This window comes from Bubalus kerabau, chromosome 22, assembly GCF_029407905.1.
Source record: "Bubalus kerabau isolate K-KA32 ecotype Philippines breed swamp buffalo chromosome 22, PCC_UOA_SB_1v2, whole genome shotgun sequence".
Lineage (NCBI taxonomy): Eukaryota > Metazoa > Chordata > Mammalia > Artiodactyla > Bovidae > Bubalus > Bubalus kerabau.
This window is the reverse complement of record NC_073645.1, coordinates 28,197,562-28,213,820: the sequence shown is the minus strand read 5'-3', so window position 1 is coordinate 28,213,820 and position 16,259 is coordinate 28,197,562. Positions and strand designations below refer to the sequence as shown.

The following is a 16,259-nucleotide window of genomic DNA, read 5'->3' as shown; positions in this document are numbered from 1 at the left end:
TATGGGAGTGGGTAGCCATTCCCCTCTTTAGGGGATTTTCCAGACCCAGGGATTGAACCTGGGGCTCCTACATTGCAGGCAGATTCTTTACTATCTGAGCCACCAGGGACAACTGAATCAACTGTACTCCAATACAATTTTTTAAAACTTAGAACAACTGAAGAATGTTGCTTTATCTTTATTTATTTTTGGTTTCTATGGGATATGCTTAACATATCACAACATGTGTTGTGTGACCCCCAAATGGCAGTGCATTGTGGGAATCCTCTCATGTCCTCATTCACTGAGGTCCTGAGCCAATACCTGAAACTTCCCAAATGCTTCTTGGGTATCCAGCATGGACCCCAGCAGAAAAATGAGGGTCAGGAGCCAGAGGTAGTGGAGGGGTTAGAAAGTGGGGTAGGATATAATTTGAGAGAGAAATAGGGTATAAATATATAATAAAGAATAGAGATCAGTTAAATAAAAACAATTCAATTCAGTTCAGTCACTCAGTCGTGTTTGACTCTTTGCAACCCCATGGACTGCAGCACGCAAGGCTTCCCTATCCATCACCAACTCCCGGAGCTTACTCAAACTCGTGTCCGTCGACTTGGCCATGCCATCCAACCATCTCATCCTCTGTCGTCTCTTCTCCTCCCACCTTCAATCTTTCCCAGCATCAGGGTCTTTTCCAATGTGTCAGTTCTTCACATCAGGTGGTCAAAGTATTGGACTTTCAGCTTCAGCATCAATACTTCCAATGAATACTCAGGACTGATTTCCTTCAGGATTGACTGATTTGATCACCTTGCAGTCCAAGGGACTCTCAAGAGTCTTCTCCAACACCACAGTTCAAAAGTATCAATTCTTTGGTGCTCAGCTTTCTTTATGGTCCAACTCTCGCATCCATATATGACTACTGGAAAAACCATAACTTTGACTAGACAGATCTTTGTTGGCAAAGTAATGTCTCTGCTTTTTAATATGCTGTCTAGGTTGGTCATAACTTTCCTTCCAAGTAGTAAGCGTCTTTTAATTTCATGGCTGCAATCACCATCCACAGGCAGTGATTTTTAAGCACAAAAAAATAAAGTCAGTCACTGTTTCCATTGTTTTCCCATCTATTTGCCATGAAGTGATGGGACCGGATGCCATAATCTTAGTTTTTTAAATGTTGGGTTTTAAGCCAACTTTTTCATTGTCCTCTTTCACTTTCATCAAGAGGCTCTTTAGTTCTTCTTCACTTTTTGCCATAAGGGTGGTGTCATCTGTGCATCTAAGGTTATCGATATTTTTCCAGGCTATCTTGATTCCAGCTTGTGCTTTACCCAGCCTGGCATTTTGCATGCTTTATTCTGCATGTAAGTTAAATAAGCAGGGTGACAATATACAGCCTTGATGTACTCCTTTCCCAATTTGGAACCAGTCTGTTATTCCATGTCCAGTTCTAACTTTTGCTTCTTGACCTGAATACAGATTTCTCAGGAGGCAGGTAAGGTGGTGTGGTATTCCCATCTCTTCAAGAATTTTCCACAGTTTATTGTGATCCACACAGTCAAAGGCTTTGGCATAGTCAATAAAGCAGAAGTAGATGTTTTTATGGAACTCTCTTGCTTTTTTGATGATCCAGTGGATGTTGGCAATTTGATCTCTGGTTCCTTTGTCTTTTCTAAATCCAGCTTGAACATCTGGAAGTTCACCAATCACGTACTGTTGAAGCCTGGTTTGGAGAATTTTGAGCATTACTTTGCTAGCGTGTGAATGAGTGCAATTGTGCAGTAGTTTGAACATTCTTTGGCATTGCCTTTCTTTGGGATTGGAATGAAAACTGACTTTTTCAGTCCTGTGGCCACTGCTGAGTTTTCCAAGTTTCCTGGCATATTGAGTGCAGCACTTTCACAGCATCATCTTTTAGGATTTGAAACAGCTCAAAGACAATTAGGAAGGAACAAAAGTCTCCCTGCGGGCTGGGGGACTGGAGAAGGAGAGAGTGGGACAAATAGAGAGAGTAGCATGGAAACATATAGATTACCATATGTAAAATAGATAGCCAGTGGGAATTTGCTGTGTGACTTAGGGAACTCAAACCAGGGCTCTGTGACAACCTAGAGGAGTGGGATGGGGTAGGAGCTGGGATGAAGGTTCAGGAGGGAAGGGACATATGCATACCTATGGCTGACACATGATGATGTAAGGCAGAAACCAATACAATATTGTAAAGCAATTATCCTTCAATTAAAAGTAAATAATTTTTTTAATGAGAAAAATCACATTATCTTATTAAAAAAAGAAGTTTCACTGCCCCACATTTCCTAAACTGGAGTCTGGGATGACACAGTCAGTGTTTACTGGGGTTGCCTGATCACACTAGGTATTATTTTTAACCCATAGTCTTTTTTTAGGACAAGAACTTGTCTCTTCTATGTCCAGTGGTTAGGAGCTTTGGAATCATCAGCCCTAGGTCCTAATCCTAGCTCTATATCTATTAGCTGTGTGACTTTGAGCAAGTTACTTAACCTCTCTAAACCTATAATTTTCCATAAGAGTTAAAACTTCCTTGTTTTGTCTTGATGAACATGAAATAGCATATGCATATATTTAGAGAATATTCCCAATGGTTCCTGGCATCTTACATTCAGACACACACAAAGATGTGCACACATACATACACTCATCTGAATACCACTGATTGTGTAGAAAGTCATTTCCTAGGCAGGTTGATAAGAAGTCTAGGGGTCCCCAAGGAGAGAGGGGTCTGGAATTCTCAAAGAGGAAGAAAGGACAAACTTTTCTTTCCTCGACATTCCTTAGGATTGTATAACAATAATGTATCCTGCCTGAAGATAGTCTCTGGATTAAACCTTCTGGCTAATCCTGTTATCTTAAAATGTAAATTATGGGAGTAGGTCTGGTGAGGTCTTTACAACCTCCAGACATTCTTTGGATTCATTGGAGAGTATATAACTCCATTGCTAACACTAGCAAGGGAGTACTCTTTCTGCCCCCTTCTGATGTCTATGTCAGAAGCTTTCTCTATCTCCTTTATACTTTAATAAAACTTTATTACACAAAAGCTCTGAGTGATCAAGCCTCGTCTCTTGCCCCAGATTGAATTCTTCTCCTCTGGAGGCCAAGAATCCCAGCATCTTTACATGGTTCAACAACAACCTTTCAAAAGTGTCTAAGGAAAACTTGCATTGGAGTGTAGGAGAAAGAGCACTGGGCTGGGGCAAAGACCTTAGTTCTGGTCACAGTCTAGCACTGTGGCTTTGGCTATGCCACTTGACCCCTCTGGGCACAGTTCCTCTCTCTGAAAATCACAGGGCTTGCCAGGTGTGGGGTGGGTGATGCCAGGATCCCCTCCCCCTCTGCCCTCTGGCATTGAGAGGCTCTGTGGCTGTGGAGGATGGAGGTACATGAGCTCTTCCTTTGCCCCTGTTCCATCCTGTTCTGCCCTACTTCTTTGAGGCAGGGGTGGGATATCTTTCTAATCAAGTGAGTGCATCAGAAGGGAGAGGAACCTCCTGCTGGGAAGGTCCCTGAGGTGTTGCTAGCCACTGGCAGGGTGCAGCTGCAGCTGAAGAGGGCTTTTCTCAACAGTCTTGTGCCACCAAATCCCATCTACCCTGCACCTCTATGGGGACCAGAAGACCAAGGGGGGAGCAGGAAGACAAAGTTACTGCTGGTGACCAGTGATCTGGAGGGCCCCACACGCAAGAGTTTACAGAGTACCTTCCCATCATCCTCCTGAAATCTCACTGTTTTATTCCTAGCAGGTATTGTTCCCATTTTGCAGATGATCAAACCGCAAGCCAAAGTCACTCAAGATAACCAGGTGAAGCTGGGGTTCCCACCAGACTCTGCTGACTCTGAGCCCAGAGCTCTCAGTGCTGTGGGCTTTCCCCAGCTGCTTCCCCGTACATCAGCACATGTAATTAGATGCAAGATTGTGTGGTATGGACTGGAAGTACTGGAGGAACTGAGAGAGTTAATTTTAAAAGGCAAAGGGCATTAAGGAGACAGCTTGGGTGGATATTTTGTAGAAATTCTAGAGAAGAAAGAGAAAGGAACCAGGTATATTTATAGACTAATAATGTGCAGAAGGGGGGAAAAATGTGCTGCCTCTGGCAATTCTCATCAAGTTAATGGATGTTGCCAATTACTGTGGTAACATTTTTAATTGTATCTTAGCTCTGAAGAGAATAAAAACAGAAATTCCTGATCTTTGCCTCAGGACTGTTAGGGGCACACATTCTGGTACATTATGGTAGCATGGACATGCTTGCTCAGAGCCTACAAAGACAGCCACTTCATGGGAAAGCCTTACTAATTAATGGCTGTGCCAGACCTAACCGGGGCTGAAAGGAATAGTTAGAGAAAAGGGTCTCTGCTTTATACACATGGGTTCATGTGTATAAATGGGTCTGGAAGACAACAGGAAATTATGTGAGGAAAGAGGCTATAATCACATGGGACCCTCATGAAGAAGACAGTAACCACAGCATCACTGATGCTCAGGTACTGATAGCTAGTATGTGTGTGCTATGCTATGGTCCCTGTGATATGAGGCATTGTGTGTGATACTATTTAAGACATAATAATTGGTGTGGTTATTTGAATAATGCCTGCCTCTCCTTGAGAATGTACGTTTCCTAAAGGGAGGGGGCCTTGCTTTGTCCACCATGGTGAATCCACTTCCTAGCATAAAGCTGGTACCTAATCATGAGGTTCAACCAATGATCAAAACTTCTAATTTTTGTCTGCATTTCACTAGCCAGGGACTACAGGCTCAGAGGAGCTAGGTTGGTGGATTGTCTAAGTCATCACAGCTAATAAGTGGCAGCTCTCAGATTTAAACCCAGGTCCACTGGACTCGGCCCTGGAGGACATTCTATGATGTACCATGGAGCCTGCCATTCTCCACTGGAGAAAGGAGGAGGGAGGTGAGAAAATGGCCAACACATGTTTATCAGCTACAATGTTCCAGGCACCTCATTTCTTTACATCATTACATCATTTAATTCTAACAAGAAATCTATGAAGCATGTATTGCCCAAAACTGAAAATGCATAAATGTATAAAGAAAGCCAAAGGGTATACAAAAAGATGTTCAACATCAATAATCATCAAGGAAACACAAAGCAAAATCACAATGAGACATTACTTCACACGTGTTAAAATGGCTATTTTCAACAAGACAAGAAATAACAAGTGTTGGCAAGGATGTAAAACAAGAAAGTTTTATTGCACTGTTGCTGGGAATTAAATTGCCAGCACTATGGAAAACTGTATGGAGGTTCCTCAAAAAATTAAAAACAGAGCTACCGCATGATCCAAAAAAATAAATGCATAAATAGAGATCCTGAGGATTTAAGTGGCTTACCCAAGATTCTTCAGCTGGAAAAGGAGATGAGAGAAGATTCAAATGATCCCATTAGTTAACCTCAACAGAGCTTCCTTTTACTGCATGTGTCCCAAAGAGTGACACAGATCAAACTAATCCTAGAAACACAGGCATGGATGGGTGGAAAATAAAAGTGTACAGTCTCCTGTTCCTTCAAACAACTCTTTTAGGGACAACTTGGGGACCAACTGTGGCACAGGCAGTTCTTTGATGATCCCTCCCACCCCCATCCCCGATCCCCAGTTCCCTTTCTGTACTTCTCTGATTTCTACATTCAGGGGTCTCACTCACGCTTCTCACCCTGCATGTGTGCCAGGACCCAAGACACTCATCTATCTACATAGGCCTGCCCTTCCTGAATAATATCCTGGGATCTAAAATCAACCACCAGCAGCTCATGGCAATGTCCAGACCCTCAGCCAATAGCAGCCCAAAAAAAGTAACTGAAAGAATCAAAGATCTCCTTCAGTAACAAGTGAGGAGATCTAGGGAGGGGCAGCAGAGCCAATGAATGCCAACCAGTTGCACTTAAGATGCAAGGATCAGTCACTGAACACCTTTGCCCAGCAGCCTCACTCTCTAAGCAGAGGGTATATGAGTGAATTACCCGCTTTCCTAGGCCTGGAAGGGAACACAGCCTACGTATTAACAGATTTGCAAACACTGTAAGATCTCTGCACCTGAGACCTGCACAGAGAGCTCATGCCACATGCCCAGGCTTCCCAGTTCAGGACACTAAACCTGGTTGATCTGAGTATCAGCCATTTCAACTCAAAGTCAGCACCAGTCCCTTCCTGTCTCTTCCTCTTCTGCATTTCTATCTTGTTCAGTGCATTTCACTAATAAGCAGGGACAAGAGGGGGCTTTGCAGCCCAAGCTCTCTCTGATTCTAGCTCCCCCACCAAGTTATGTGACCTTGACACTCATCTGACCTCTCTGAGCCTCAAAATCCCCTTCTCTGTTAAGAGAATAATAACATACTTACTTCTAAGGGTTGTTGTGAGGATCAAAGTCTGTGATAGTAAGGCTTTAATAGTAAGACATTCCTAGGCTTAGGAACACTCAACAACTCATGCCAGGTCTTCCCAGTGTGTTGTCAGTCTTTGACTCCCACTTCTGTTCCAAGCCCCCACACTCCCTTTTACCTGCATAGACACTGCTGGAGGCACATCTCCTGGCTAAGAGGAGAAACAGGTAAAATCACCAGCTTCTATCTAGGAGTTAGAGCTATTTCATCTACCCCCAAAGCCCCAGCACATTCCAGAGGCAACACATGAAAACTCCCAAGCCCTGGAAACTGAGACCGAGGTGAGGACTCAGAGCGCTGGCACAGGACAGCGTACTCCTCTGAGACATCACTCACACCTGCATCTGCCGGCCTGGAGAAGGGCTGCCTGGGGGAAGAGCAAGAAGTCAGACCCTCTGGGACAATTACAATTAAACTGAACCAGATGCTCTGAATTCCTCTCCTGGGAGCCATTCTGCTTAGTCCAGGGCTGGAGCAACATCAGTTAATAGGCCCTTTTTCATCTTTAATTTCTCTGATTCAGAAAGTTTACAAGATCAATTGCTAAGAGGGCTAATGTGAGGAGATGAGGCAGCAAGTTGCTCTGGGCCCAGAGTCAGCTAATTCCTTAGCTTCTAACTAGAGTCCACAGGGACTCACTTATATAAAGCCTGAGAACTTGCCTGCTTCAATAGACCCTCCCACCCACAAAGACCCTCTAAATAAAGAATTGAATTGTAATCCAGCAAAAATCGGGGCTTCCCTGGTACCTCAGCTGGTAAAGAATCTGCCTGCAATGCAGGAGACCCCAGTTCAACTCCTGGGTTGGGAAGATCCCCTGGAGGAGGGATAGGCTACCCACTCCAGTATTCTTGGTCTTCCCTGGTGGCTCAGACAGTAAAGAATCTTCCTGCAATGTGGGAGACCCAGGTTCGATCCCTGGGTTGGGAAGATCCCCTGGAGGAGGGCATGGCAACCCACTCCACTATTCTTGTATGGAGAATTCCCATGGATAGAGGAACCTGGTGGCTACAGTCCATGGGGTCACAAAGAGTCTGACATGGCTAAGTGACTAAGCACCAAAGAACAGCTTATCAGCCTCAAGGCAGCCAACATTTCCCAGGAATCTCAGGAAGATCTTGCTGAATATTTTTCTGCTCTGGCCCAGAGCAGGGCTCCTGAGCATGGAGCCTGCCCTACTCAGTCTTCACACCTAGCATCCCAGGGACCCTGATTCTTCAGACTAACAGAGACAATACAACATCATGACCACATCAATGGGAATCCAGACTGTATGAGTCTAAATCCCATATCTACCTGTTTCTAAGCTTTGGTTTCCTCATCTGTAGATGGGAGTAACAGAACAGGTTTGTGGGCATATAACTAAATGATGCCAGTGATGTGCTTAGCGTGGCACCTGCACTTGGTAAATGCTAACTATCACTCACTGTCCCTTCTGCTTGGGGCACCTGGGGCCAGCACATTGTGGTCATTCAAGGATGAATTCAAAATGGGCCAACACTGTGAATCACTTGTGTTTCATGGGGAAAATAGGATTATACTCAGACTTCATTTTAGCCAGTGTTCTAGTAGTAGGCACTACATCCCTAAGAGATGTGACAGCCTTTTCATTTCACTATTTTCCTTATCTCCTTTATTCTTATAGTAAGTTAAACCCTCCCCTCCTCCATTCCCTTCCCACAGGTAGCCACATACAGCAATGATGCTGGCTAATGACAAGTTTACCAAATGATTCTTGGAAACAGCATGGAAGAAGGGGAAAGAAAAAGAAAAAAAAAAGTGCCTCCCAACCAGAGGACATACATTCTCTGAAAGGAAAAACAAACCAGAAGGGGGCTAGCTCCCACCAACTGTTCTGGAGGACACATTCTCCAGGGTCCTTCATTTCCTAAACAGGACACTTGCCTCACTTCCCCCAACATGTCTGCATATTTTCCTTAATGATGGCAAAATTAAACTGAACTTTTTCTGCACAACTAGCTCTGGGGGATTCTAGAAAACCCAGGAAGGAAGTTTCAATTTGTGCACTTGCTGAGAATGAATTCTGCCTCATATAACTCCTGACAAATTGCCATTTTTAAAGGGTTTGTTAATTTCCAATGAGCAAATGGCACATCAGATATCTTGTTTATTCAACAGATGCTCCTGAGCTAAACAAATGGTTCTTGTTTAACAAATATGGAAACATCTTGTCAGCTTTGCTGAGATCATCCTGTGTAACCATCAAGGAAGGGTCCTGTGGTTTGTGGAGAAAATACGGGCTGCCTCCCTCCTATGCAGGGTTCTCCAAAGGGCTGGGGATGGAGGTTTTCCATTGAAAGACATGATGTGAAGCTCCTCGATCACAGGCTGGGAAGCCCTTAGACAAAGGTCCTGGGATTTCTCCCCTCCTGTGAAGATGTCAGGTATTTCTGATTCAGGTCTATTTGATCCAGAAATCTCCTTCCTGTTGAATCTGAAAATAACCTTGAAGGAGATAACCATCTGACACAGAAACGTGGTATAGGAATTGTGGTTAATATCTCAGCTCTGGAGTAAAGCCTAGGTTGGATTCTGTGTGAATTTGGGCTACTTACTTAACCTCTCAAGCTTAGTTTTCTCTTCTGTGAAAGAGGTCTAATAATGACATGAAAGGCAAAGATGCTAGTGATAGTAATAAATGTTCATGCTATTAATCCTAGTTACATTATTTTTTTTTAATGGAACTGAACCCAAGAATGGCTCTAAGGGGCAGAGAAAAGGTTAGGAAGGTCCCTGTTCCCATGTCCTCTATTGTCTGGGGACAGTAAATATGGCATCTTTGATAATGGGACAGCTTGATGACTCTGGTCAGAAATGAAATCTAAACAGAGAATGAAGTCCTTCCAAGTCTCAAAACTCCAGCCTGATATCATAATTAATTTCAGCCAATGAGCTAAGGATCTGGCTAGACTAAGAGGTAGGGTATGATGAGAAGGGCTGGGAAAGAAGGAAAGGAAAGAGGCCAGCTTGTCAGGAGCACACAAGGACATGTAGAGAGAGTTGAGGGCTGACCTCTGTCAAGTCCAAATGTGCAAGGATAAATCCCATCTGCTGATGAGCACAGCATAGTACATAGTACTAATTAGAAGAGGGATGTTATTTCAAAGCCTCCCTGCTGGGAAGAATCATGGAAAATTACCTTGAGACTGCATCTAACATGCTGAAAATTAATTTATTCCACACTTAAGGTGCTTTGGAGAGATGCAAAGTGAGGCTGATCCCAGATGAGCATAGTATTACCATGTACTGTCTGAAGGAGCTGCAGACGTTAACCGACCTGAACCTGTAAAAGGACTGCAGAAGATACCCAGCCCCAACCAGGCGTGGTTAATTACCTGATGCATCTCCACAGTAACTCTATAAGGTAGAGAACAGCATGATTATCATCGTTAGGTTGATAAAGAAACTTAGGCTTAGAAAAATGGCACAAAATATTAGAACTTTTCTAATGGAGAAGCCAAGATGCCTAGCTCAAGAAACCCCTTAACATGTCTGAAAATAAAATGGCAAAGAGTTCAGGTGGTTTCAAAAGTTAGGTAACTTTTGAGCAGAATTTTAGGAGATATTAAGTAGTTTGTCTGGAACTGCAATGTTCCGCCTCCACTATCCTGGCAAAGGGAAGGCATAACTGAAGACCTGGAGGTAAATGATCTCCTGATATGTATGAGATGAGTGATAGGTGTAGAGTGTAAGTCAGTAGGTGAATGTGAGTTTGGAAAGATGTTTCAAGTATTTGGTGTGAGAAGGCAGTCTACACCATGTTAAAGGGTTTGGAATTTAATCTCTAGGCTAGCCAAGACATGGAAGCCACTCAAATGCCATTGGCAATAAATGGGTAAAGAAGATATGGTACATATACACAATGGAATATTTCTCAGCCATAAAAAGAATTAAATAATGCCATTTGCAGCAACATAGATGGAACTGGAGATTACCACACTAAATGAAGTAAGCCAAAGACAAATATCATATGATATCATTTATACTTGGAATCTCAAAAAAAAAAAAATGATAAAAAAGAACTCATACACAAAACAGAAATAGATCCACACACAGAGAAAACAAACTTATGGTTACCAGAGATGAAAGTGGGGGTTAAGTTAGAAGTGAAGTGAAATTATGTCGCTCAGTTGTGTCCGACTCTGCGACCCTGTGGACTGTAGCCCACCAGGCTCCTCCGTCCATGGGATTCTCCAGGCAAGAATACTGGAGTGGGTTGCCATTTCCTTCTCCAGGGGATTTTCCTGACTCAGGGATTGAACCCAGGTCTCCCACATTGCAGGCAGACGCTTTAACCTCTGAGCCACCAGGGAAGTTAGAAGCTTGGGATTAACATATATGTGTGTGTATGCTCATTCGTGTCTGACTCTTTCTGACTCTACAGACTGCAGCTCACCAGGCTCCTCTGTCCACTGAATTTTCCAGGCAAGAATACTGGAGTGGGTTGCCATTTCCTACTCCAGGGGATCTTCCTGACCCAGGGATTGAACCCTCATCTCTTCCATCTCCTGCAATGGCAGGCAGATTCTTTAAAACTGTGCTACCTATGATCCTTACTACTCAATATAAAGTAGATAACCAACAAAGATTTACTGTATAGCACAGAGAACTACATTCATTATTTTGTAATACCCTATAAGGGAAAATAACCTGAAAAACTATACACACACACACACACACACACACACACACACACACTGGAAAAGGTCAGTTTTCATTCCAATCCCAAAGAAAGGCAATAATACCAAAGAATGTTCAAACTACCACACAATTACACAATTGCACTCTTCTCACACACTAGCAATGGAGAAGGCAATGGCACCCCACTCCAGTACTCTTGCCTGGAAAATCCCATGGATGGAGGAGCCTGGTGGGCTGCAGTCCATGGGGTCACGAAGAGTCAGACACGACTGAGCAACTTCATTTTCATTTTTCACTTTCATGCATTGAAGAAGGAAATGGCAACCCACTCCAGTGTTCTTGCCTGGAGAATCCCAGGGACAGAGGAGCCTGGTAGGCTGCAGTTTCTTGGGTCGCACAGAGTCGGACACAACTGAAGTGACTTAGCAGCAGCAGCAGCAGCACACGCTGGCAAAGCAATGCTCAGAATTCTCCAAGGTAGGCTTCAACAGTACGTGAACCCTGAATTTCCAGATGTTCAAGCTGGATTTAGAAAAGGCGGAAGAACCAGAGATCAAATTGCCAATAACCACTGGACCATCAAGAAAGCAAGAGAATTCCAGAAAAACATCTACTTCTGTTTTATTGACTACGCCAAAGCCTTTGACTGTGTGGATCACAACAAACTGGAAAATTCATCAAGAGATGGGACTACCAGACCACCTGACCTGTCTATTGAGAAATCTGTATGCAGGTCAAGAGGCAGCAGTTAGAACTGGACATGGAACAACAGACTGGTTCCCAATCGGGAAAGGAGTACATCAAGGCTGTATATTGCCACCCTACTTATTTAACTTATATGCAGAGTACATCATAAGAAATGTCAGGCTGGATGAAGCACAGGGTGGAGTCAAGATTGCTGGGAGAAATATCAATAACCTCAGATAAGCAGATGACACCACCCTTATGGCAAAAAGTGAAGAAGAACTAAAGAACTTCTTGATGAAAGTGAAAGAGGAGAGTGAAAAATTTGGCTTAAAGCTCAACATTCAGAAAACTAAGATTACGGCATCCAATCCCGTCACTTCATTACAAATAGATGGGGAAACAGGGAAAGACTATTTTTGGGCTTCAAAATCACTGCAGATGGTGACTGTAGCCATGAAATTAAAAAGATGTTTGCTCCTTGGAAGAAAAGGTATGACCAACCTAGACAGCATATTGAAAAGCAGAGACATTACTTTGCCAACAAAGGTCCGTCTGTCAAAGCTATGGTTTTTCCAGTAGTCATGTATGGATGTGAGAATTGGACTATAAAGAAAGCTGAGCACTGAAGAATTGATGCTTTTGAACTTTGGTGTTGGAGAAGACTCTTGAGAGTCCCTTGGACTGCAAGGAGATCCAACCAGTCCATCCTAAAGGAAATCAGTCCTGAGTATTCATTGGAAGGACTGGTGCTGAAGGACTGATGCTGAAGCTCCAGTCCTTTGGCCACCTGTTGTGAAGCACTCATTGGAAAAGACCAACGAGCTGGGAAAGACTGAAGGCAGGAGGAGAAGGAGATGACAGAGGGTGATATGGTTGGTTGGCATGGCCGACTTGATGGACATGAATTTGAGCAAGCTCCAGGAGTTGGTGATGGACAGGGAAGCCTGGTGCGCTGCAGTCCATGGGGTCGCAAAGAGTCAGACATGAATTGATGGCACTAGTGGTAAAAAACCTGCCTGCCAATCCAGGAAACATAAGAGACACGAGTTTGATCCCTGGCTCAGGAAGATCCCCTGGAGGAGGGCATGGCAACTCACTCCAGTACTCTTGCCTGGAGAATCCCATGGATGGAGGAGCCTGGCAGGCTGCAGTCAAGTGGGCTATAAACAGTCAGACACGACTGAAGTGACTCACACACATACACATATGTATGTGTGTATATATATATATATAACTGAGTCACTTTGGTATACACCTGAAGGTAACACAATGTTGTAAATCAACTATACTTCAATAAAAAAATCTCTGCTGCTGCTCCTGCTGCTAAGTCGCTTCGGTCGTGTCCGACTCTGTGCAACCCTATAGACGGCAGCCCACAAGGCTCCCCCATCCCTGGGATTCTCCAGGCAAATCTCTAGGCTAGTTTTTCTCAATCTTGATTCCCTGGTTAGGTTTATCACATAAGACACAATCTGGTGGGTACACCTTGATTTTGAGACTATCTCAAATAATCTTTAGTAAAATACTGCCCAACAATGATTCATGTTTATAGCATCTCTTTCTGGCTTGCCCAAAATGGCAGATTACTATGGGCAGTAAGACAGAAATGACTGGGGACACATTAGCTGTCACTCAATTGATTTCTGTTCATTTAGGAGCGCAAGTGTGTAAGAATGACGTAATGTTACTGGTAACCTTGGATTGCCTCAAATTTACCGAAGAAAAAAAAAAAACGAAGAAGTGATAACTCATCAACATCAGTTTTTATTATTGGTCACAAAATTTTTGTGACACACTTCGTATGTAATCATGACTCACCAGGGTGTCATTACATTTTTATTTTAAATTCTTTTACATATTTCTTTTAATTTCAACAGCAGTTTTTAACCAAAAGGATAACATCATTTTGTCTGCATTTCAAAACTTACAAGGCAACATTAAGATTCTTACTCAAGAGGAGCAAAACTGGAAGGCAGAGAGGACAGAAAGGAAGCTGGTCTAGGTGAAAGATGATGAGGATATATATTTTTTTTAAATGCCCATTGGGATGATAAAGACGCAGCTGAAAAAAAAAATCTTATAAGTATCGTAAACTGGCATGGGTTCAAGAGGCTGGGGATTACTGAGAGAATGAATGGAGTCCATGTGATTTGAAATTTCCATGTTGGAAAAGATGGGTGGTGAGATTGCTTACTAAGATAATTCAAGAACTCAAGAGGAATGATTTTAACTAACTTGGGGGAGGGAGGAAGGCAGTATGTTCTGTCATGGAGATTTTGGGCTTTGAGGTCTATGAGGAATATCTCACTAGGGCTATCCCTCAGTGTCTGAACAACATCAGGGTAGAGATGTCTAAGTGGGACATGGGAAGCACAAAATTCTGGAAAGCGTAGAGTAGGGGAAGGATTTGGTAATCGTTATAGGAACTAACCGTCTTGAAGATAGTGGGTATGCTTTTCGGGGGAAATGAATCTTTTTAAAAGCAAACAATAAAATGGTGAGGACATCCTGGGAAGATTGACATTTGTGGGGTCCCCAAATTAAGAGGAGCCAACAAAATACAAAAATGGGATGGTCAGAAAGACAGAAGAAAAAAAAAAAAAAAAACAGAAGAAAATCACAGTGACCAAGGAAGGACAAACTCTAGAAGGAAGCTGACACCAGTGAGAATATTGCAGAAGTGAGGAAGAATGAGGAATGAAAAGAAAGCACAGGATTCAACACTAAGAGCTCCCCAAGGATCATGGTCCAAGGAGTAGTGGTGCAGAGACCTGACTGAGTGGGTTTAAAGGTGATTTGAAGATGAGGAACCACACTCATTAATTATACATAGTTTCATAAAATTTGGCAATGGAGAAAAGAGTCAAATAGAAAAGTCACTTGAGTGGAAAGGACAGTTCTGTTTCCTTTTTTTTCTTAGATAGAGGAGAATTAAGGATCTTCTTAACTGCAAGGGAATAAAGAGTTTGAAGATACTGGACCCAGAGAGTAGCTGCTGAAGTAAAACTCCTAACAGGTTGGAAGAGACAGGATTAAAGGTGTAATTGAAATTTAAGTTCACTAAGAAGGTACTGTTAACACAGCAGAGAAATACAGAGAAAGAGAAAAGTTTTCAGGGAGAAGGGCAAAGGAAAGCCGGATGTATTTATATTCAGTCATCTCTAGCTTTTGGTGAAACAGAAGGCTCAACGATTGCTGAAAGTAAGGGACAGGGAAGGATAGGAATGAAGGCGAGTGGTGAAGGCATGGTAGAGAGTTGAACAAATCCACATCAGAACAGTAAATTAAAAAACACTCTGTGGCAAGAGCAAGGGCTGTTTGGCTAATCAAATAGGAGTGGAAGGAAGCAAGTCATGGCTGGTGTTGAGCTATTGTAATTCTCTTTGTTGAAGAATGGAGTGACATGCAGTGGTGCCTACCAAATGAATGACAGACAATAATGACAAAGCCAGTTAGGTCTCTAGGAGTAATGATCCGAACATGAGGTGGCAAATCCACAAGCCCATGCCAGCTCTGCTCCTGGAGAGGAAAAAGTAGCCTTCTGTGACCAATGAGATGAAACCCCAGGCTGTCCTTAATTTATCCCCAGCTCTTCCAAACCAGCTCTTTCAATCTCTAAACCTAGACCCTTCTATTGTCCATCTCAACTTACTCAAGTCCACTGTTTCCTAGCAAGACCATAAGTCTAGAATAGATCCCCCATGCCCTGAAGCATTGGAGAAGAGAGCCAAGAAATTGAGGTTCACAGGGAAAATTTCAGGGGGCAGCAGGGAGAAGCTGCTTTTTAGTAATAATGCAGGTCTTTTGTGCAACATGGTTACAAAATGTCAGCAGTGGATGGTTCCACTGGAAGAGTCCTGAATATTAATTTTTAAAAACCTTTTCTGAGTATTGGCTTTTTATAAAGCACAATGTTTACCCAGGGGACCATCCATAACAGTAGTTAAACAGAGACACTATAATTCGTTGTGTTTCCAGGGTCTTGGGAAATAGAAATCCTTTAAGTACCTTTACCTTGCTTCATGGGAGCTACTCTTCAAAGTTTAAATTGCTTATGTTTCAAACTACTCACTTCTTAAATTCCATTTATAAATCCAAGTAGCTTTTGAGCAGTTAGATGGGAGTGAAATGGATTAAGAAAGAGCAAACATACTGGGTCATTTGAGTTTATTGGATTTTTTCAAAATTTTTACTTCTAACCTCTTCTGAAAAGATGCTCTGAGTTAGCTCTGAGACTAGAGCTTTGGCCTGGAAATCAAGTACGTTGCCAGAAAAGGACATGTTGTGACTGTCTTCTTAAACCACCAACTCCCGCCTCCAGAGATATCATGTCTTCTTTACTCTGGAGTTGGCCTGGCTAATGTCTGAGAGATCTAGCTGAAGGAGAGTTCTTTCTAGAATAACATCTTCTCATTCATAATCACTCAACTCCAGGCTCTAAAACTCACATTGGATATTTTATAACAGTGATCTAGAAGTTTCTACCCTCATCCAATT

General features: G+C 42.9%; 1 protein-coding gene across 1 annotated transcript in view; it reads right to left on the bottom strand.

Annotated features, from left to right (window-relative positions):
• SORCS3 (sortilin related VPS10 domain containing receptor 3) overlaps nucleotides 1-16,259 on the bottom strand; it is a 466,176-nt gene that overhangs the window by 188,425 nt on the left and 261,492 nt on the right. The gene's annotated exons all lie outside the window — the stretch shown is intronic.